Source organism: Ovis aries, chromosome 1, assembly GCF_016772045.2.
Source record: "Ovis aries strain OAR_USU_Benz2616 breed Rambouillet chromosome 1, ARS-UI_Ramb_v3.0, whole genome shotgun sequence".
NCBI classification, from domain to species: Eukaryota; Metazoa; Chordata; class Mammalia; order Artiodactyla; family Bovidae; genus Ovis; species Ovis aries.
Window position 1 is genome coordinate 127,897,680 of NC_056054.1, and position 8,377 is coordinate 127,906,056.

Below are 8,377 nucleotides of genomic sequence, written 5' to 3' on the forward strand. Positions count from 1 at the left end.
ATCATTCTGTCGTTTCTGAGATTGCATCCAAGTCCTGCATTTTGGACTCTTTTGTTGACCATGATGGCTACTTCATTTCTTCTAAGGGATTCCTGCCCGCAGTAGTAGATATAATGGTCATCTGAGTTAAATTCACCCATTCCAGTCCATTTTAGTTCGCTGATTCCTAGAATGTCGACGTTCACTCTTGCCATCTCTTGTTTGACCACTTCCTTGATTCATGGACGTGACATTCCACGTTCCTATGCAATATTGCTCTTTACAGCATCGGACCTTGCTTCTATCACCAGTCACATCCACCGCTGGGTATTGTTTTTGCTTTGGTTCCATCCCTTCATTCTTTCTGGAGTTATTTCTCCACTGATCTCCAGTAGTGTGTTGGGCACCTACTGACCTGGGGAGTTCCTCTTTCAGTATCCTATCATTTTGCCTTTTCATACTGTTCATGGGGTTTTGAAGTCAAGAATACTGAAGTGGTTCACCATTGCCTTCTCCAGTGGACTACATTCTGTCAGACCTCTCCACCATGACCCGCCTGTCTTGGGTTGCCCCATAGGCATGGCTTAGTTTCATTGAGTTAGACAAGGCTGTGGTCCTGGTGTGATTAGATTGACTAGTTTTCTATCATTATAGTTTCAGTATGTCTGCCCTCTGATGCCTTCTTGCAACACCTACCATCTTACTTGGGTTTCTCTTACCTTGAGCATGGGGTATCTCTTCACGGCTGCTCCAGCAAAGCACAGCCGCTGCTCCTTACCTTGGACGAAGGGTATCTCCTCACCACTGCCCTTCCTGACCTTCAAGGTGGGATAGCTCCGCTAGGCCCTCCTATGTCCATGCAGCCACCTCTCCTTGGATGTGGGGTGGCTCCTTCCAGCTGCCACCCCTAGCCTTGGACGTGGGGTAGCTCCTCTTGGCCGCTGCCCTTCAAGCATGGGGTCCTCCTGGCTTCTGCCCCTGTCCTCGGATGTGGGGTAGCTCCTCTCGCCCACGCTTAGTGCGCCTGTGCTCTGCTGCTTAGTCGTGTCCATGTGACCCTATGGACTGCAGCCTACCAGGTTCCTCTCTCCATGGGATTCTCTACACAAGTGTACTAGAGTGGGTTGCCTTGCCCTCTTCCAGGGTATCTTCCTGACCCAGGGATCAAAACCAGGTCTCCTGCCTTGCAGGCAATTTCCTTCCTCTGGGCCACCAGGGAAGGCCAGAAAGTAGCATCTGAAGACCCTATATCAAAGATGCAGATTACTTCATTAAAAATAGCATTGTCATATTAAGCTCTTTTATGAGAAAAAGGGCAATCAAGCTGTTGAATTATGAGAGGTACAAATGGTTTTAACTCTTAAGGGCATAGGTTGGATGAGAATTCATCTCTTCCTAGCTCTGTGACCTTAACTTCCATCAATGAAAAATTAATCAGTCAATCTAAAAAGAATCAGAATATTTTATTTGAACCAGGTTTGAAGATTATAACATGGAAGATCATCTCAGAATGCTCTGAGAACTATTCTACCTGTTAGAAGTCAAGACACAGCTTATATAGGTCATTTTTAGTATAGAGGGCTGTACATTAAGTGACCTATTATTGACAGTTTACATAATCCAGATTTAAGTGCCATTGTGGTGGGTCATCTGACCCTTTATAAGATCAAGAGAAATGTTAGCATTTAAGAAATTGTCTTGTTGGTGCTGGGCTTCCCAGTTGGTGCTACTGGTAAAGAACCTGCCTGCCAATATGGGAGCTGTAAAAGACACAGGTTCAATCCCTGGGTCAGGAAGATGCCCCAGAGGAGGGCATCTGGAACCCACTGGAACCCACTCCAGTATTCTTGCCTTGAGAATTCCATGGACAAAGGAGCCTAGTGGGCTATGGTCTATAGAGTTGCAAAGAGTTGGACAAGACTGAAGAGACTTCGCCATGCATTCATTTGTTGATGCTGGGAGAATGTGGCTATATATCGTTGAGCAGCCATTCCTGCTGATGAGGAAGGTTTGATCCATGCATAATGCAAACATACAAGGCACAGTGGAGGGGCAGAGGGGAGGCCAAGGGGCAGAGAAGAATTTTTATATGTAAATTTTTCTTGTCTTGCCATAGATAAGAATTTTATTTCACACTTCTTTGTCATTTCCTCATCTGTGAAATGAATGTCATAATAGTGCATGTATGAAGTCACTTCAGTTCAGTCACTCAGTTGTGTCTGACTCTTTGCGACCCCATGAACTGCAGCACACCAGGCCTCCCTGTCCATCACCAACTCCCAGAGTTCACTCAAACTCATGTCCATCGAGTCAGTGATGCCATCCAGCCATCTCATCCTCTGTCCCCTTCTCCTCCTGCCCCCAATCCCTCCCAGCATCAGAGTCTTTTCCAATGAGTCAACTCTTCGCATGATGTAGCCAAAGTACTGGAGTTTCAGCTTTAGCATCATTCCTCCCAAAGAACACCCAGGATGAAGTTGCTTCAGTCGTGTCCAACTCTTTGTGACCCTGTAGACTGTAGCCCAGTGGACTACTCTGTTCATGGAATTGTCCAGACAGAACACTGGAGTGGATTGCCATGCCCTCCTCCAGGGGATCTTCCCAACCCAGGGATAGAACCCACACCTCCTGCATTGGCAGGTGGGTTCTTACCACTAGCACCACCTGGGAAGCCCTAATAGTAGCCACCTAATATGGTGGTTCTGGGGATTAATAAAACATTCATACTAAAATTCTGGAAAATCTTAAGTACTCAGTAAGTGTTACCTACTTTCAATATTATTATTATCATTATAAAGATTATTATTGGCATCTTTTAGGTTGGTAATAGAGAATTCTAAGCCTCATATTTTTATTTAGTCCTAAATAGAAATTATAACTCAAACTAGCAGCTTTGTGTTAATCAGTTTAATGAAGAACTAGTTGCGTAAAATTTAAGTTATATCTATCTGTGTCTAGATTCTTTTTATAATAAAATTGAATTTTCTTTTTCAAGTCTGTTTGCTAAGATTAGGGAAAATGTAATAGAAAGAAGTTTCCTTTAACTGTTTTAAGGACCATTGATTTCTAACTTTGAGAACTTCTGACTTTAAACATGGCTGTAAAACGTAAACATCATCATAGTTTTTTAATGTGAAATTGTATTGGTTTATTATATGTTTTGTTAAAGTAAATCTTATTCATTAGAATATGTTTGTTATAGGGATTACATTAATACCAAAACTTGTAATGTACATGCCAGCATGATAACGTTTAGCATGGGTGGTGGTGGTGGTTTAGTTGCTAAGTGGTGTCCAACTCTTGGGACCCTATGGACAGTAGTCTGCCAGGCTCCTCTGTCCATGGGATTCTCCAGGCAAAAATACTGGACTGGGTTGCCATTTCCTTCTTCAACCCTTAGCTTACCATCCAATTTTCACTTGAATCTGTGACTTCACTAGAATATCAGTGACCTTTGTCTCTACAGGCATATTTGTGATAAACTTAATTATTCTAACAGACTTAATTGACAAAGTACATGCAAGATGTTGTCTGTCACTAGAAACACAGCTTTCTAGAAATAACATTATGTCTTTAGGAGATGTTTTCTAAGGAAGAAAAATCTGTAAAAATTCTTCATGCCATCAGAGTTTATACTATTATTCTGGAGTGGGAAGTTGTTATTCCTATTTTGCCAAAGAGGACAAAGGGTTACAAGAGTACAAGTAGCTTCATGAAGGTCAATAGCTACTCTCTAGTTTGGCCAAGAGCACAGTCTGAATCATCTATTACAAACTCTCTTTCCATTCTATACCGTTACTATACCAATTGAAATACATGACACGAAAAAGACTAATAAGTCTTAAGTTAAACATAAACTTTTAAAGTGGTCTCTGGATATGAGAGCTGCTTAGAAACTATGAAAAATTATTTAGCCCTATTGGATGGAATGGTAATAAGCTATTTTGGTTGGATTGTGAAAATTCATTAAAGTTTCTACATGAACAGCCATGAAAGTGTACTACCTGTTAAAAGTTTCCTATTTGCTTATGTTGCCCACTATTTTCAGATACAGGATTTTACATTTCAACAGAATTAAAGACCAGCTCATTTAAAGTCACCAATTCCTTGAATTTGAACTATTATTCCCCAAGGATTTTCCTGGGCCAATTCTTAGCCAAAGTAATTCTTTAATAAAAAGTAATAGTTGTGAATAGGTATGCGTGTGTGCAGTGCTAAGTCACTTCAGTTGTGTCCAACTCTGTGCAACCCTGTGGACTGTAGCCCTCCAGGCTCCTCTGTCCATGGGATTCTCAAGGCAAGAATGGTTGTGGTTGCCATGCCCTTCTTCAGGGGATCTTCCAGACCCAAGGATAGAACCTGTGTCTCTTATGATTCTTGCATTAGCAGGCAGGTTCTTTACCACTGTCTCTACCTGGGAAGCCCATGAATAGGTATAATAACTCCAATAAGTCATATGAACTAGATGGAGCTGCCAGTGTTCAACAGATAAACAGGATAAGTGAATGGTTTATACATAAAAGAGTAAATGAATAACAAATAATATATACTCACAATTTCATCTGCTGGAAAGAATCAGTTTGATATTTTAGGGTAATGCCAATTATTGAAATGATTAAGGTAATATGGAAAAATCTAGGGATTAAAATATTGAATCACCAATAAGTGTCTTAATGTCTATTCTTTATGTGACATTTTCATAGATTCTGTGGCAGATAAAAACAAGTGTAAGACAAAGCTACTATTTCCAAATTGGGAAGGAGTACATCAAGGCTGTGTATTGTCACTTTGCTTATTTAACTCATATGAAGAGTACATCATGCGAAATGCCAGACTGGATGAAGCACAAGCTGGAATCAAGATTACCAGGAGAAATATCAATGACCTCAGATATGCAGATGACACTACCCTTATGGCAGAAAGTGAAGAGGAACTAAAGTGCCTCTTGATGAAAGTGAAAGAGGAGAATGAAAACGCTGGCTTAAATATCAACTTTCAAGAAACTAAAATCAAAACATCCGGTCCCATCACTTCTTGGAAAACAGATGGGGAAACAATGGAAACAATAGGAGACTATTTTTTTTTTGGGCTCCAAAATCACTGCAGATGGTGACTGCAGCCATGAAATTAAAAGACTCTTGCTCCTTGGAAGAAAAGCTGTGACCAATGTAGACAGCATATTAAAAAGCAGAGACATTACTTTGCCAACAAAGGTACATCTGGCCAAAGCTATGGTTTTTCCAGTAGTTAATGTATGGATGTGAGAGTTGGACTATAAAGAAAGCTGAGCACTAAAGAATTGATGCTTTTGAACTGTGGTGTTGGAGAAGATTCTTGAGAGTCCCTTGGACTGCAAGGAGATCCAACAGGTCCATCCTAAAGGAAATCAGTCCTGAATATTCATTTGAAGGACTGATGCTGAAGCTGAAGTCTAAATAGTTTGGCCACCTGTTGTGAAGAACTGACTCATTGGAAAAGACCCTTTGAACTGTGGTGTTGGAAAAGACTCTTGAGAGTCCCTTGGACTGCAAGAGATCCAACCAGTCCATCCTAAAGGAGATTTGTCCTTGGGTGTTCACTGGAAGGACTGATGCTGAAGCTGAAACTCCAATACTTTGGACACTTCATGCGACGAGCTGACTCATTGGAAAAGACCCTGATGCTGGGAGGGATTAGGGGCAGGAGGAGAAGGGGATGACAGAGGATGAGATGGCTGGATGGCATCACCGACTCGATGGAAATGAATGAGTGAACTCCGGGAGTTGGTGATGGACAGGGAGGCCTGGCGTGCTGCAGTCCATGGGGTCACAGAGTCAGACGTGACTGAGCGCCTAAACTGAACTGAACTGAACTGATTGTGGAAACAATCAGCATTTCTAAGGGGAAAAAAACCCAGAAGAGAAGCATAATTAAACAAATACTAGTAAAACATTTATCTGAAGTAAATAAAGTCCTAAGACTGTAGGTTTTAAGGGCTGCCCAGATTATAGGCTTTACCAATAAAAAAAGGCCCAAATACTGATAGAGAGACACATATACTGATCAAGTCCTCAAACTTTAATAATGAAGAGAATGTTATAAAGTTCTAGGCAGGAGGAACAGATAACCAAAGCAAATATCCAAGAAACACTGGAGAATGACATGTATTTATTTTTGAAAGTAATTCACTGAAAACTGATAGTGGAGTAGCAACAATCAAAGAGCTGCAATCCAAAGTGTTCTCAAGTAAGTGATCAAGGGCCTGTCAGCATGAAAGATATGTGAGCATGAAGTTATCAACCATGTACCTCTTTATCAAAAGTTGTTGTTCAGTTGCTCAGTCATGGACTGCAGCACGCCAGGCTTCCCTGTCCTTCACCATCAGTACTTGTGAAAATACTCTAACTGAACAACAAATGAACCACAACAGAAATCTTAAGATGGAGAAAATAAAGTAATAATGGTGAGCAGAAGTAAATGTCTTTCTCCCTCTTTCCCTCCCTTTCTTCCTTCCTGTTTACCCCTAAAGTTCATGAACTGAAGTTACATATAAAGTTCAGTCCTTTTGTGAAAAGGACATTTAGCCTCTGAGTAAAGCTTCAGGTAGAAAATTTAGTATTGTTAACTATGGACGCAATTGTGTACAGAAGATTTCTAGGATTTATTCATCTTGCATAACTTGTATAACTTTGTATTCTTTGACCAGTACCTTTTTGTTCCCGTGCCCCCTCACCAAGCACCCAGTAACTACCCTCTGCACTCAGCTCTTGTGAGTTAGACTGTTTGAAATTCCACATATTAGTGGGATCATGTGGTATTTGTTCTTCCCTGTCTGGCTTGTTTCACCTTACATAACATCCTCCAGGTTCATCACAGTGTTGCATATAATAGGATTTCCTATCGTTTTTAGGTGAAAAAACATTCCAGTGGATGTATACGCATTTCTTTATCTATTCCTCTGTTGATGGACATACGAGTTGTTTCCATGTCTTGGCATTTGTGCAGAATGCTGCAGTGGACATGGAACTACATATACACCTGCTTTCAGTTCCTTTGGATATATGCCCAGACATGCAATGGCTGGGGTAAATCTATTCTATTTTTAACTTTTCAGGGAACTGCCGTAATATTTTTCCACAGTGGCTACATTGATTTAATTCCCACCAACAGCATAATAAAATTTTCCTTTTCTCCATATCTTCACCAATAATTGTTATCATTTGCTTTATTGATAATAACCATCCTAACAGGTATGAGGTGGTATCTCATAGTGGTTTGATTTTTATTTTTTTTGATGATCAGTGATGTTGAGAACATTTTCATATACCCAATGACCATTGGTATATCTTCTTTGGGGAAATGTCTGTTCAGGTCCTTTGCTTATATTTAAATTGGATGTTTTGTTTTTTGCTATTTTGTGCTTTGAGGTCCTTATGTTATACATTTTGGATATTAACCTTTATCTATATGGTTTACAAATATTTTCTATTTATAGATTGCCTTTTCAATTTGTGGATTATTTCCTAAAGGTTTCCCAGGTGGCGCTAGTGGTAAAGAAATTGTCTGCCAGTGCATAAGATGTAAGAGAGGTGAGTTCAGTCCGTGGTTTGGGAAGATCCCCTGGAGGAGGGCATGGCAACCCACTCCAGTGTTCTTGCCTGGAGAATCCCATGGACAGAGGAGCCTGGCAGGCTACAGTCCATGGGGTGGCAAAGAGTCGGACATGACTGAAGCAACTTAGCATAGACTGCTTTTTCATTTTGCGGATTATTTCCTTTACTGTGTAGAAGGTTTTTCGTTTGACATTTCTAGTATGTACTACACTAACTCAGAAAGACCTAAGAATTGGTGACTGCAGAGAGTAGTGGGAAGTAGAAGCACTCAAGGTTCTCATTGGAGGCAGAGGGTGAGAAGGCGAGGAATGATGGTGATGAAGATATTCTATGGGCCTCATCTTTCATCTTATCCACATTGAGAAAGAAGTAGAGATGAGATAGAACATCTTGGTGGAAGAAAAGAATAGTAAGGAATATAGTTGACAGGGAGTGTAGACTGGGATCAAAGCAACATGTACCTACAAGCTATTTACAAGAAAATAGGCAGTGTTAATGGCTGAAATTAAAGACTGAACAAAGAAATACGAGACAAATTCAAATAAAAAGGAGTGTCTGGTGGAACTTTGCAGATGTTTTGTGGTCTAGTCACAGCAAGATAAGAGCAAGGATAAAAGGTTTTCTTAATAGTGTGATTACAGGCTGAGTTGGGTCAAGGTGACCCACAAAGCAAGAGTCTATTACCATCTAAAAGTCAAAACAAACTATAATACCTGACTCAATCTGGACACTTTTTAATGAGCATCTGACCACTCAAGACCATTGTTCTAGAACTTTTATAGCTTTGTTACACGAATGAAAGTGAA